Raw genomic sequence first — 13,773 nt, forward strand, 5'->3', positions numbered from 1 at the left:
GGGATGTGGGGAATGTGAGATGAAGGCTCCAGAGCCAGGAGTGAGAGAGCTGTATTGGAGCAGCCCGACCCTCTGGTTGTCTCAAAATGTTTCCAGGGGCTGACTGTCCTCCCGGCTCACCACGGCTCATCTCCTGGACCATCTGCGTGATGATGTAGCCTGCTGACCTCTTGCTGCATTTCACGGTAATTACATCTACCTAAAATACTAAAAAAACCAAACAAACCCCTGTTTATGAATAAGGTTGGTGGGAGGATGGGAAGAATCCGAATGTCCTGGCTGAGCTCACTGATCCTGACATAAACTGGAGTAAATCCAGTACTGTCACTGGGCCCGTGAGTGTTAATAGCAGCTCATGGCAAGTTGCACGGGCTGCCCCAGAAGGGCTGGAGCTGAGTCAGGGTCAGGCAGGGGAAGCGTAAGGGTTGGCCTTGGTGCCTGCTGAAGCTGGGCAGATGCTGTGGGCCACCCTTGGGACAGCTGGTACAATGGCATGGCTTTAATAGCTGGATGGTGAGGTGTGATGGCAGGGAGGAGAGCGAGCGCTTCTTGAGTTGGGACTCACTGTCTGATTTCAAGTGCTGGTGGCTGAATTTACCAGCTCAATGCATTTATTCCCTTATAACCCTCTCAGCCACCATGGGCTGCGTGTGTCCTGCTTTGTGCCATGTGCAGGATGACAATCCCTTTTTCTGCAAAGGTGAATGGGCTTGGGAAGAACACCAGTTAAAGGGTGCCACATACTGCTGCGTTTTGGGTGCAGACATACCCACAAATCTTGCTCCCACCAAATTGCAGCATGCAGGGAGAGTTTTACTGGTAAACGGGTGTAAATCTTCAAGCCCCCAAGCTGAAATGTACCATTTGATAAAGTTTCCAGGCACTTTCTGGCTGGTGCAGTGTTTTGGTTTTTTTTTTTTTTCCTTCTGATTTTTTCTCCCCCCTTCATGGTCTTGCAGCTGCCCAAGGTGCAGCCAGACAAGTGGAGGAGGGTCCCTGCCTGGCCTGCAGCTCCCTCCCTCGCCATTCTTGGGGTGATTTGGGGTTATTTTGCTGTGTCAGTGAGGCAGCGCTGGGCTCTCCGGGGCTGAGGTCAGTGGGACCCGAGGAAGGCCATGATCGTCTTGAGGCTTTGAAGGGCTTTGCACCGAGCCCTGTGCCCGCTGGAGGGGACGCTGGTGGTGTTCAAGACGAAGGCCTTGCAGCCCTTGCTGTCGTGTGTGCCCGTGTCCCCCCCGGCCCCCGAGGTCTGTCCTTGTTGCAGGGGCTCTGTGCTGCTTTCTGCGTGGGGCCGTGTCCGTGAGTCCTGCAGGGAGCTGTCTGTCCTGGCTTCCCCACCAAAGGGCTGCTCCCCCTGGGGAAGGGGAGAGGGGAGTCGTCCGCATCCCGCCCCACCGTTGCTTGCCCTGCTGGTGGTGACTCGGCCCTGGGGGTGGCTCGGTTCCCCTCGGGGCTTTCCCCGGCTCGGATCTGGGGCTCAGCGGGGCTTTTGCACCTCTTGGGTGCTGTTTCTTGGTGCCCCCTGCTCTCCCTCCCCCTCCCACACAGGCATGGAGCGGTTCTGGAGAAGGAGCTTTTAATTGAAAAGACAAGAGGAAAGGTCCCATCCAAGCTGGTCTAACCCCTCCCTACCCCCCTCCCCGGCCCCCCCTTCAACAAGTACCCCCCTCCTCTCCCACCCCCCACTCCCCCCATCTCCATCCCTCTCACCCCTGTCTAATCCCCGCCCCCCCCTCACACCCCCACGTTGGCCGCAAGAGCCCTGCGCTTGCTGGGTGGCATTGGCAAGGAGCTCTGCGCCTGCCTCTTCCTCCGCTTGCCTGCCGTGGCAGGTGGGGATGGTGGCAGGTCCATCCCCGCATCCTGCCACGGCTCCTGGGGCTCCATCCCGCCGCCGTTGACTATTTTGAGGCTCAGCATGGCGTCGCTGAGCTCGGGGATGCAGTAGTCAGGGGTGAGCATCTCCTCAGGCAGCGAGAGCGAGCTGAAGTCGCGGTGGGGGGTGGCTGCGCCGGTGCCGCCAGCGTCCCCAGGCATGGGGCTGCTGCTGGGAGCATGCTGGCTGACCGCCAGCCCGCCCAGGGAGCAATCAAAGAGCATTAGGGCCTCTTGGAGAGCCACTTTCTCAGCCACAGCAAGGGCATCTCCAAGGGCTTGGCTGGGGGGGACGTCGCTCCCCGGGGGGATGTCGCTGCCCGGGGGTGCCCCCGCAGGGGTGGCCGTGCTGGAGATGTTGATCTTCGCCAGCTGCCCCTCGATGTGCTGGTAGCCGGGGATGGCTGTCAGCAGCACCGGAGGGGCTGGGGCCACCCCACTCCTCTGATTTTTGTAGGGTGCGAGGTATCGTGGTTGGCCCTGGGGGGTCCCTGGGGCTGCCCAGGCCAGGGGGGCCCCGCAGCCCCCGGGACCCCACAGGGCAGCACCCGGCAGAGAAGCGGCGCCTTGGCCGAGCGTGGCGGTGGCCGGCGGAGGCAGGTGGGTGGTTGTCCACTGGATGCGGAAGACGCGGGGGTCGAAGAGGCAGCCACATGGAGCCCTCTGCAGCCCTGTGTGGGTGAGGGGGAGCCGTGCTGGGGCGGGGAGACTCTCCAGGGGCACCCGCCGAGCCGGCCCCGATGGCCGACATCCCCCAGCTCTGGGCCAGGGGCGTGGGGAGCTTGTGGCCGGGGCGATCCCCACGGGGTGAGCTGCTGTGCCGGTGGGACGGGGTTGCAAATCGGGGAGGAGACTCGCATCTAGGAGGTGAAACGGGAGAGGTGGCCCCAAATATTTGGGGAATTCTCTGCAGATGGGCTTTCCTGGGCACGCGCCGCCCGGGCGAGGGCAAGGATGCTCACCGGGGCTTGGTGAACCCCCATGTGAAAAGTGCCGGGGGAAGGGGTGTGATGGGGATGGGGAAGGTGCCAGAGCAGACTGGGGTGCCATACCTGCTGGTGGTGCCTGGGGGGCCTGGGGTGGCCGGGCTGCAGGGAAGGGCTGCTCCCGCGCGGGCAGGCGGCACAGGTTGGCTGAGCCTAAGAGAGAGAGGAGCGATGGCCGGCGGTCACCTCTGCTCTTGCCCCCCAAGAGCGTCCCTGGGCTGCAGGGGTTGGGGTTGAGGTCGGTCCCTACCTTGGGGGTAGAAGGTTTTGGGGAGCACGAATGTCTGGAAAAGCTGGGGCGCCGGGGGGCCCCAGGGCCCAGGCAGTGGGAGCTGCACTGGTGGCCGCGCCATGGTCCCTTCTGGCTGTTGGCTGCCAAGGACTCTTTGGCGTCTCCCTGGAAGGAATGCGGGGGCTCCCTGTGTTCCACCCCACCCCCAAGAGCCTCCCCAGCTCCTCCTGGGGAGGGAAAGGGTTAAGTGAGGCTGGGGTGCCCCCGGGGCCTACAAGCGGCTCTCAGGGTCTGCGGGTGCAAATCCTCTTTGCTTTCAACAGTATTTTTCCGGTGGGGGAAGAAGAACAAGTTGATTCAGCCGAGCCAAGCGGGGACCAAGCTGCAGCCGCAGCCTCCTTGCGCCAGATGGCAAATGCGTTTGCGACTGTTGCCCGTGCTTCTGTTTGCTGCGTTGACCGGAGCGAGGCAGAAATAGGAAAAAGGACCTCGAGGGCGCGAAGGAAGGTCACGCGGTGTCGCTCGGTGGCACGCTTTCCCCCAGCCCTCGCTCCAGTAGTGCTGTCAGGTCTTTTAGTCTCCTGATGGGAAAAGCAGCAGCTCTGGATCCCCCTCGGAGGGGGCGGCGCTTTCCCTGGGTGCGTGACACCCAGGAGGAGACGGTACCCGCCGCCGCGTGCTCCCAGAAAAGGACTGGATTCTGCCCAACGTCCGGTGTCGGGGCGCTGGGGCTGTTTGCGCTCTACGGGACCCCAGGGATGGGGTTAGTACATCCCCTCCTCGTGCTTGGAGGATTCGGCACTAGCAAGGACCCCCTGGTACCAAGGACACAGGCCTCTCGCTCCCGCTGTGTGAACAGTGTGTGGCCTGGGGGAGTCAGGACAACTGCCGTGAACCGGAGGCCAAAGATCTCTCCTGGCCTGTATCCTGTTAATTAAAGAGATGGCGCTCTGTTGGTGAGGCACCTCTGGCTGCAAGATTGCGCAAGGCCATCTGCTGCGTAACTTGTGGCAGGGACCGATGCTGGGGGCGTGAAGGCAAGCGCGCTTCTAAAACCATAAAACTCCGTTTCATTTCAGAGCGCAGCTGAGCCACCCCGCTCCTCAACACTCTGCCATCTGCACCGCTGTGGCTGGGACCGGGCAGTGCTGCACATCCCAAAGGCCACCAAGTCACACCCGTGTCCCTGCTGCTTTGCCGGGAGCTTCTGCGATGCGAGCGATGTTCTGGGGGCTGATCTCTTGGACTGCAGCTACTCTGTCCCTGACCGGCAGCTGGTCAGGAGGGTTGCGTCCCAGGTGGAATTCCACCTCTCTGACGAGAACCTGGCCAAGGATGCTTTCCTCCTGAAACATGTCCAGAAGAACAAGATGGGCTTCGTCAGCATCAAACTGCTGACATCCTTGAAGAAGGTAGGCAGCCCGTTGCGTTGGCCAGCTGGGGTGGGAAGTGGTCTCCACGTGGAGGATGCCTGGGTGTCTGGGTGTGCTCTGGCTGTCTGCGGTGAGGTGCTCGGGGAGGACCAGGCTCTGCTCAGGCTGCCTGTGTCCCGGCAAAGCGCTGGTGGTGCAGAGCTGGGCCCTGCTGTCTGCCTTCAACGTGCTGCAGCAGTTCTCCACCCAGGGAGGGTGGCTGGGGAAGCGGTGAGGGGTCCTCAAACCCCAAGCCCAGGGCTGGGTTCACCTCTTCTGCCCGTGGTTCCCCCAGGCTGCTTTGAGAGAGGAGAGCTCGTCCTCCGGCGCTGAGGCTCCTTTACATTTGGGTTTGGGGCTTTCTCTTTTCTTTTGTTTTTCATCACGACTAGATGAATGAGCAGCGCAGTTTATTAACGCAACGGTACAGGTGCTTTTGGATTGCCCGTGATAAATAGACTGTCTGCAAAGCACGTGCAGGTGACAATACCATTGCCTACAAGCGCGTTAAGTGATGAAAGAAAAGAGCTCTAAAGAATTCTAAGTTTCCCAGGGAAGCACTCAGTACAGCCGAGTGTTCGAATCTCACACAGTAGGCAACCCTATGGCGGGGGGGGAGAGAGGCTCAGCCCGTTGAGCGATCCCAAAAGTCAGTGATGTCCTCCCGACTTGTCTGTGATGGTGTCTTCCCTGACATTTCTCCTCTCTTAAGCCCTTTTATGTTTTCTGAGTTTTTCGGTGGAGCTTGAGTGACTCTAGTCATACATACCTTTCCTTTGATTGGTATAAAGTTCTCTCACTTTGCTTTTAAAGGTGTATGCTAGAGAAAATTCAGAGCGCGTGCTCAGTGGGGGGGTGGTCGCACCTTGGAGGTGGGTAACTTTGGGGGTGGAGGTGTGTTTTGGTGTTGTAATGAGCAAAGTTCACCCAAAGGACCTGCTGTTGCGTGTGAGTACCCCAGAACTGGGCACGTGTGATAGAAACCAGAAGTGTAGGGCATTAGCTCAACAGAACCCCCATTGTGTTACCTCCTTGCTTCAGTGGATTCAATGCAGGGAGCAAGCGTTCTCGTTCCGATCGTTCCGGTTCCCTATCCCTGCGATCACAGAGCCTGGCCACGGGGTCTCGGCTCCGCTCCACCCTCCGTGTTCCTTTTCAGAGTCAGCGTACCAAGCTCCCCTGGTGTTGCTGACGTCTAAAGTTGCAGGTCACGTTGCTTAGGGAGCTACCACGGAACCGATTCTTTACGTGTGCACTGCGTTCCTCCCTGGAGGTTCACCTTCCCTTGGGGGAGGGGGGGGGTCCAGGGGCGTGTGTCATACCGACAGGTCACCTCCATCCAGCAATCATTCCACGGGCTGTGGCTGTGCCCGGGAGGCCCGGGGGTCTCTCCCTGCCCTTGGCGGCCATGCCCTGGGCCCAGCTGCTGGGTGTCCCTGGCGCCTGCTCTGCCACTCGGCTCACAAGGAGAAGCCTGGTGCTGTTCCTCTTCTCTCGGGCCATGGCAGGAACCAAGCGTGCAGCGCAGAGACCGCCCCTATTAGCCGTCCCCTCTCTGCGCCAGAGCTAAAGCCTATGCAGCCCCGCAGCCAGGAGGAGCAGGGACTTGATGTGGCTGGACACAACCCCTTTTCGTGGGGCGTAAGGGGGGTGATTTCGGCAGCCGCAGCCTGGAGGCAAGCCAAAGTGTAACCAGAGCCATAGGTTGGGATGGTGGGTGCCAAGAGCCCGCCACGGAAGTAAGCCAGGCTTTGAGAAACAAGTGCGCAGAGGTGACCCCAGTGTGGTGGAAGGAAAGGTTGGTCGTATTCAGACGTGGACCATTTGGATCCGTGACCAAAGCCCAGCCAGGCAAAGGACAGACAGCTCTTCCAAACTGTCAAAATAGCCCATTGCTGCTATTGCCGTCACATCCCCTTGTCCCACTGAAACCCAGCTGCGCAGCCTTTCTATTAAACACGCGCGTTGGCCGTGTTTGTATGGGATACCAAAGGCGCTTCAGCCATGGGTGAAACTTCCACAGCTCACCTGTGACTTGAACCTTTCTGAGAGTTCTTTGCCTACCTCGGTTTGTGGGAAGATGTTCGGATCTTACCTCAAACCCTGGCAAGTCTCCTTTTCCTCTAGGATTTAGTATTTTGAGTACTGAGAGATTAAGAGAGGTAGTCTCCTTGCCATTTTGTGCGTTGGTGCCAAAATGGATCTGTACCTTCAGACTATGTAAATAAGGGCATGTAGGCCACAGACATTCCTTTGGTTGTGGTGATGCCAGAGGTGAAAGACAGGGGTTTGGTTCCCTCTGCAGGAACTCTGCAGAGATGTAGAGAGCATGCACGGTTTCCTCACCGTTCCTTACCAAGGCACCAAGGGACACTTGCTACCACGCTGTCAGGGGAGGTTCGGACTTGACATGAGGAGACATTTCTTTGCCAAGAGGGTGGTCACACCCTGAAACAGGCTTCCTGGAGAGGTGGTGGATGCCCCGTGCCTGTCAGTGTTGAAGAGGCATTTGGACAATGCCCTTAATACCATGCTTGAACTTTTGGTCAGCCCTGAAACGGTCAGGTAATCGGACTAGATGATGGTTGTAGGTTTCTTCCAGCTGAACTGTTCCATTCTATTCTGTTCTGTTCTACTCTGCTCTGTTCCCTGTGCTCACCATAAGTCAAATACCAACGAGACTGTTATTTGCCTGAAACGCCAGGGGGGTTTCAGCTCCAAAACCACTTTGAAGGACACATAACACAAAGGTTGCAAGTGGAAACAGGCTATTATTTTTATTTTTCTGAGTCTGTTTCAGAGCTGATGCTCACAAGCCTTAACACAATGTGCCTGTGTAGCCAGGAGCAGGCTGATGCATTCTTCAGTTGAGCTTGAGAAAACATCCTTTGCATCCTGGCAAAGGCAAGTCCCAGAGCTACAGAAAGTAGCAGGAGGAATACAGGCCAAGCAGTCCCTGTTTCCTGAAGAGTGAGAACGTGCAGAATGAGGATCAGGACCGACCACACACAAAAGAAGAAGAAGGAGGAGGAGGAGGAGGTGTGTGGTACCGTGGGGTATTTTCCAAAGTATGACAGGTAGAGGTGAAAAGCGTATTTTTGCGTTCGGCAACTTGCTCCGCCGCTGTGCTTCTTGGCCAACGATGCACAAAAGGCGCTCTCGTGCCGGCCCTGCGCTTGATTTGCGTGCAGGGAGAGGTGAAAAGTGGCAGCTCGTGATGGGGCAGCAAGCCTGGAGCCCTTGCAAGCACAGGCTGTTTTGCCCAAGCCATAAGCCCTGGGGAAATGGAGCTAAGGGAAGAGCAGAGCTCGCTCCCGCTCCCGCTCCAGACTTGCACTGGGCAAGAGAGCCCGAGAGAGGCAGGGCACGAGCGGTGCCTTGGAGGTGCAAGAGCAGCAGGCAGGGAGCTAGGCGAAAGGGCCCAGAGGAGCCCTGACAAGGGGCTGTGCTCAGTGCTACAGAGGACAAGAAGCAACCCCCGGGAGCATCCCTTGGAGCCCGGCCTGGGAGTCCGAAAGCTTCCTCCCCCCGGATGCGGGGCACGAGGGCCACCTTCGTGGAGCACGAGCAGCGGGCACCTAGCCACAACGGCCCAAAGGAGCCCTGGCGAGGGGCCGTGCTCAGTGCTGCAGAGGAAGGCAAAAAACCCCCGGGGACACTTGCTAGCCCACCGTGGGGGAAAAAAAGCCTTCCTCCCCCTAGCTGCAGGGCACGAGAGGCCATCTTCGTGGTGCACGAGCAGCAGGCAGTAACCTAGCCAAAATGGACCGGAGGAGCCCTGGCAAGTGGTCCTGCTCAGTGCTGCAGAGGAAGGCAAAAAACCCCCGGGGCCCAGTGCCAATCTGCGCCGGGGGAAAATTCCTTCCTGACCCCAGAGCTGGCGATCGGCTATTCCCTGAGCACGTGAGCAAGACCTGCCTCCTGGTCCCGCAGGCTGGTCACGCCTCCCAGGGGATGCCCAGCCCCAGATTTCGTCAAGGCCGCTACCCAAGATGATTTTGCTCCTTTGGAGGAAGCTCTCCTCTTCGGGATGCACCCGAGACTCCTCCCAGGCATCTCCCAGAGTCTTTTAGCCTCTGCTTTAACTACCTAACACCTCAGGTAGCAGCCCCAGACTCTTCCAAGGAAGCTACCCAAGATGATTTTTCTCCTTTGCAGGAAGCTCTCTCCTCTGGGATCGACCCAAGACTCCTCCCAGGCATCTCCCAGAGTGTTTTGACCTCTGCGTTCGGGACCAGAGATCCCAGCTACCTGCCCCAGACTCCTCCAAGTAAGTAGCTCAAGACATTTTTTTTCTCCTGTAGAGAAATCTCTCAACTCTGACAGCCACCTGAGACTCCTCCCAGGCATCTCCTAGAGTCTTTTGGCCTCTGCTTTACGTACCTAAGATCTCAGGTAGCAGCCCCAGACTCTTCCAGGGAAGCTACCCAAGATGATTCTTCTCTTTTGCAGGAAGCTCTCTCCTCCAGGATTGACCCAAGACTCCTCCCAGGCGTCTCCCAGAATGTTTTGACCTCTGTGTTCGGGACCGGAGATCCCAGCTACCTGCCCCAGACTCCTCCAAGTAAGTAGCTCAAGACATTTTTTTTTCTCCTGTAGAGAAATCTCTCAACTCCGACAGCCACCTGAGACTCCTCCCAGGCATCTCCTAGAGTCTTCTGTCCTCTGCTTTACCTACCTAAGGTCTTAGGTAGAAGCCCCAGACTCCTCCAAGGAAGCTACCTTTGAGGTTTTTTTCTTTTTTGGAGGAAGCTCTGCCCTCCGGGATCCCCCTGTGACTCCTTCCAGGCGTCTCCTAGAGTCTTTTGGCCTTTTCTTATAAGGACCTGAGATCCCAGGTAGCAGCCCCAGACTTGTCTAATGAGGCTACCCCGGATGATTTTTCTCCTTTGGAGGAAGCTCTTTCCTCCGGGATCCACCCGAGAATCCTCCCAGGCATCTCCCAGAATCTTTTGGCCTCTGCTTTACGGACCTAAGATCCTAAGAAAAGATAGCTATGAAAAGGCCAAAAGGCTCTGGGATATTGCCTCTGTCGGACACAGGGGAAGCTTCCAGCAGCTTCTCACAGAAGCCACCCCTGTAACCCCTCCCCGCTACCAAAACCTTGCCACACAAAGCCAATACACCCCCCTTTGAGACTATGAGATCTCTTCATATGAGTCTCATAAGTCTCACTACTTCATTTTATCGTTACATATGCTCTAGCCATGGCCTGTAAAACCAGTCTCTTGATAGAACTTAAAACAACACAAAGTATGATTGTAATAATGACAACAGTGGTCGAAGTTTAAATTAGATTTGCCAGCCATCCAGTAAGGGAGGATCCTGTTCCATGTAATATTTTATTTAACCACCCTATTTCCATTGTTGTTCTTCTTCTTTCTTAGAAAGGTAATATTCCCCAATTTAAAGGATTGTCTGCCAGCTCAGATGGCGGGAGACAAGCGGTTACACTAACATTCTGGATTTGCCCAAAGGACTGGATAAGCTGTAAAACCAAATTCTCTTGACCTACTGCTAGTACCAAATGGGATATTATAATATTCAGGTTCTTCATTCTCTCAAAGTTCAATGGTCTCAGATATTAGCTGAAATTTGAGTTTCCCAGTCTGTGGCTGTCCACTTTCCCTGATCTGGTTCTGGTGCTCTTTTCACTCGCGTGTAATGAATCCAGGAGTCCATTCCTTCTACTCTGGCTGCAGTACAGGTTTTCAATAACATGGTGTGAGGTCCTTTCCACCTTTATCCAACAGGAGAGAGGCCTTCTGATTTAGATACCTGTGTAGTGAAGATAAAGTATGCGAAAGAGAAATCAAATACTCTTTAACATCAGCCTGCCCTTTTATATGCATTTGGTTTCCTGTGATGTTAGAAAGACTCATGGGATATGCTTTCCCATAAACAACCTTAAAAGGACTTACTTTCCCTTTGACCCTAGGAGTTACTCGAATTCGTAAAAGAGCCATAGGTAAAATTTCTACCCATTTAAGGTGTGTTTTCTTGACACAGTTTAGCAAGTTGCCTTTTAAGAGTTTGATTCATTCTTTCTAGCTTCCCACTTGATTGTGGCCTCCGAGGGGTGTGTAATTCCCACTTAATCTGTAAAAATTTAGAAATCTCTTGCATGACTTCTGCAAGAAAATGAGGCCCATTATTAGAGGAGATTCCTTCTGGAATACCAAATCGGGGTATTATTTCCTTCAATAGGATTCTAATTACCTCTCTAGCTCTTTGTTGGTATGGCAAGGGAAAGCCTCTGGCCAGCCAGAAAAGATATCTACCAATGTCAATAAATATTTATATTCGTTATACCTAGGTAGCTCTGAAAAATCTATTTGCCAGTATTCCCCAGGAATTATTCCTTGTTTCACAATTCCTCCTATAACTTTTTTCCCAATTTTTGGATTATTAGCACAGCAGATGGTACACTTTTTTTACTACCATGTCTGCTACCCTTTGTATCTTTGGTCCAAAAAAAATTTCTTTTTGCAGTTATTGTCAATGCGTCTTCTCCTGGATGCATCTCCTGATGTAATCTCTTGAGCGAAGTTTCCATCATTCTTTCAGGAATCAATAATGGCGTTAACGGTGTTATCCACCAACCTTGTCCATTTTTGGAGCAGTCTATCTGTTCTGCTAATTCATCTTCCTTCTCAGTATGTTTTGGTGGTGGTAATTCTAAACGAGGCCCTGGAATTAAAGCTTCTTCAAATTTCGGCTCCTTTAGAACTGCCTTTTTAGCAAGACAATCAGCCTTCCAATTTCCGTTTATAATTTCACTATTTCCTTTTTGGTGGGCTTTGCAATGCATTATTGCAACCTTTGGTAAGAGAACCGCTTGCAGCAGTCTCGTAACTTCAGTCCCATATTTTACTGGAGTTCCCTGTGAGTTTAACAGTCCTCTTTCCTTCCAAATTGCCCCCAGATTGCATGCACCACCCCAAATGCATATTCAGAATCTGTGTGTGTATATATATTTAGTCTTTTTCCATGACTTAGTTCTAGAGCTCGCATCAATGCTATTAATTCAGCCCTTTGAGCGGATGTGTTGCTAGGCAGTGCCTTAGTCTCTAGTGGTTGGGCATTTGTTACCACTGCATATCCAGCTCTTCGTTTTCCTTCCAGCATAGAGCTGCTGCCATCAGTGAAGAGCTCTACTTCTGCATCAGGCAGGGGTTCATCCTGTAGGTGTGGTCTGCTGGAATACACTTGTTCAGTCCATCTGTGAGCATGGTCGGCGCGTGACTGCTGGATTATGACAATATGCCACGTGTACAAAGCCCATGAACCAATAGACAGGGTGGCTACGGCTCGCGCAGCGCGCCTAGCCAGCGAGCGCATGCGTCATAGGCTCCCTATGTTGCAACTGAGGCGTGTTTTGGCACCCGCTGGCCACGTGTGCCGAAACCCATTCCTCTGCAAATGTGTAAATACCGGGATTTTTCTGGAGAGCATGGGGCTGGTGTACGGCGAGGCCACCATTGCTTCCATGGGGACGCCCACGTAAAGCCGGCACCTACCGATTGCTGGGCTGAGCTCGTGGTGCAAGACAGCACAAGAATGTACGGATGGTCCATCTTCCTCACAGTCCTCGGGTCGGTACGTTAATTTGCTTTACAAGATACCCTTAGCATAATGCATGTCTGTAGTTACTAAATGCTTGCTTTTCCCCTTCTAGTCAGTGTGTGTGTTCACCTTCTCGGGAATCTGCGAAATCACCCTAAAACAGCAACCCTGTTTTATGGAATGAAATTTTTTTAATGAAAACTATCAGGAAATTTGTAACTTTGTTCCCCAGCTTTATGGGAACCAGGGGATCGGCTGGGGAAATCTCAATATTCTCCCCAGTCCCCTTTACTCAGTATCAGATGTCCCTAGCATAATTAGGTTAGTATTTGATTCTGGCCCCCTTTTCCTTGAGGATTCAGCAAATAATTTTTCTTTCTGTGGGCATTGTGTCCGCATTTTCTCGATAGGACCCCACTGATTGCTTCCCGTTGAATAGATCTGAGGTCGTGAACGGGACATGTACAAATACTGGCTGTCCCTCCAGCCCTATTGCCCGTCTCAAGGGAGCTTGTATAATGGGATGCTGTCCCCTCGTTCTCCCTGAGATTGGGCTAAAATTCTCACTCCCTGCTCTTGACCTGGAAGTGGGCTGGTCTTCCTTACAACAAATTTAATTTTCCAAGCAGTTTTCTATTCTTATCCCTTTCAGAATTTAATTCATCTTTCAAAAATGTCTTTTCAACCTCCAATTGTCCATTATGAACACTGAAGGCTGCACTTATCTTCCATCCTGCCTCTAAAGCAGTTTTGGTCACTTCAGTTTCTAGTGCACTGAATTTTGTAGCTTCAATGAGATCGGCTGCACCCATTATCTTTGCCGTATCAGATTTCAGTGCCTCCTCCTGTGCACAAGTTAGACATGCTCCAAAAATAGTGCACAGGATACCTTTCCCTTTCCCTTTTGGGTTTTTGTTGTTGTTGTTGTTGTTGGGTTTTGTTCCTTCGGGCAACTGAATAGTGGCTGGATAGAGACTCAGGGCATACTATTTGTTAAGGGATTTCAAGGCTCAATTCAGGTTTTGGTTCTTTGAATGGTGCAGCCACCACCCTGTTTAGTTTAGGGCTTATCAGACAACCCAGGGCTAAGCTGTCTACACAGCTCCCCGTGAGTGAGTCATCTCTGCAGAGAGACAGGGCCTCAAGGCAACCCAAGGCTGGGTCGCTTTTGTAACCCCCCATGAGTCGCCTGTGTGCACTAGACATGGTGAAACTTGTTTGGGAGCTATGAGCCGGACAATCCATACAATCCACCCCGTGACCTGCGTCACAATTCAACCACATGTATGTCCTCCTTGACCGATGTATTGGTATAAGTTGTGTCTGTCTGCTTTGGTAGAGTTATGTATTCCTCAGTTTCTGGGTGAACCCTTACCTGAGAGATAGATCTTACAATCATTCTTTTAACACAACTAATGGCAATGCATACTACAATAATAGAAAGGATAATCACTACTATCCTGCGATTTCCTTTTCTCATCCCTTCTACATTTACCAGATTCCCCTCTGGGACCAACATCTGCACATCTTCAGCCTCCCCACCGTCCTTAACACACTGCCTTTTACATTCTTTTCCAGTACAACAATTCTTTTTCTTTCCCTTTCCGTTAATACTTTCTGCTAATACATTCCATAAGCATCATCCACCAACAATCTACGTTTTTACAGTTTTCATGATCACATCTTAAAAAACAAATCAACA

General features: G+C 53.5%; 1 long non-coding RNA gene across 2 annotated transcripts in view; it reads left to right on the plus strand.

Moving 5' to 3' along the window:
* LOC138684193 (uncharacterized) overlaps nt 1-9,435 on the plus strand; it is a 49,869-nt gene extending 40,434 nt beyond the window's left edge. The window contains exon 3 of one of the 2 annotated variants that reach the window (XR_011323568.1): nt 8,958-9,435. This is a non-coding gene — a long non-coding RNA (uncharacterized lncRNA). Of the gene's footprint in view, nt 1-8,663; nt 8,921-8,957 lie in introns of those variants that run through there. The other variant, XR_011323569.1, reaches the window with a different exon arrangement.
* Nucleotides 9,436-13,773: the final 4,338 nt, after the last annotated feature.

The sequence above is a fragment of the Haliaeetus albicilla genome, unplaced genomic scaffold (genome assembly GCF_947461875.1).
Source record: "Haliaeetus albicilla unplaced genomic scaffold, bHalAlb1.1 scaffold_39, whole genome shotgun sequence".
Taxonomy (NCBI): domain Eukaryota; kingdom Metazoa; phylum Chordata; class Aves; order Accipitriformes; family Accipitridae; genus Haliaeetus; species Haliaeetus albicilla.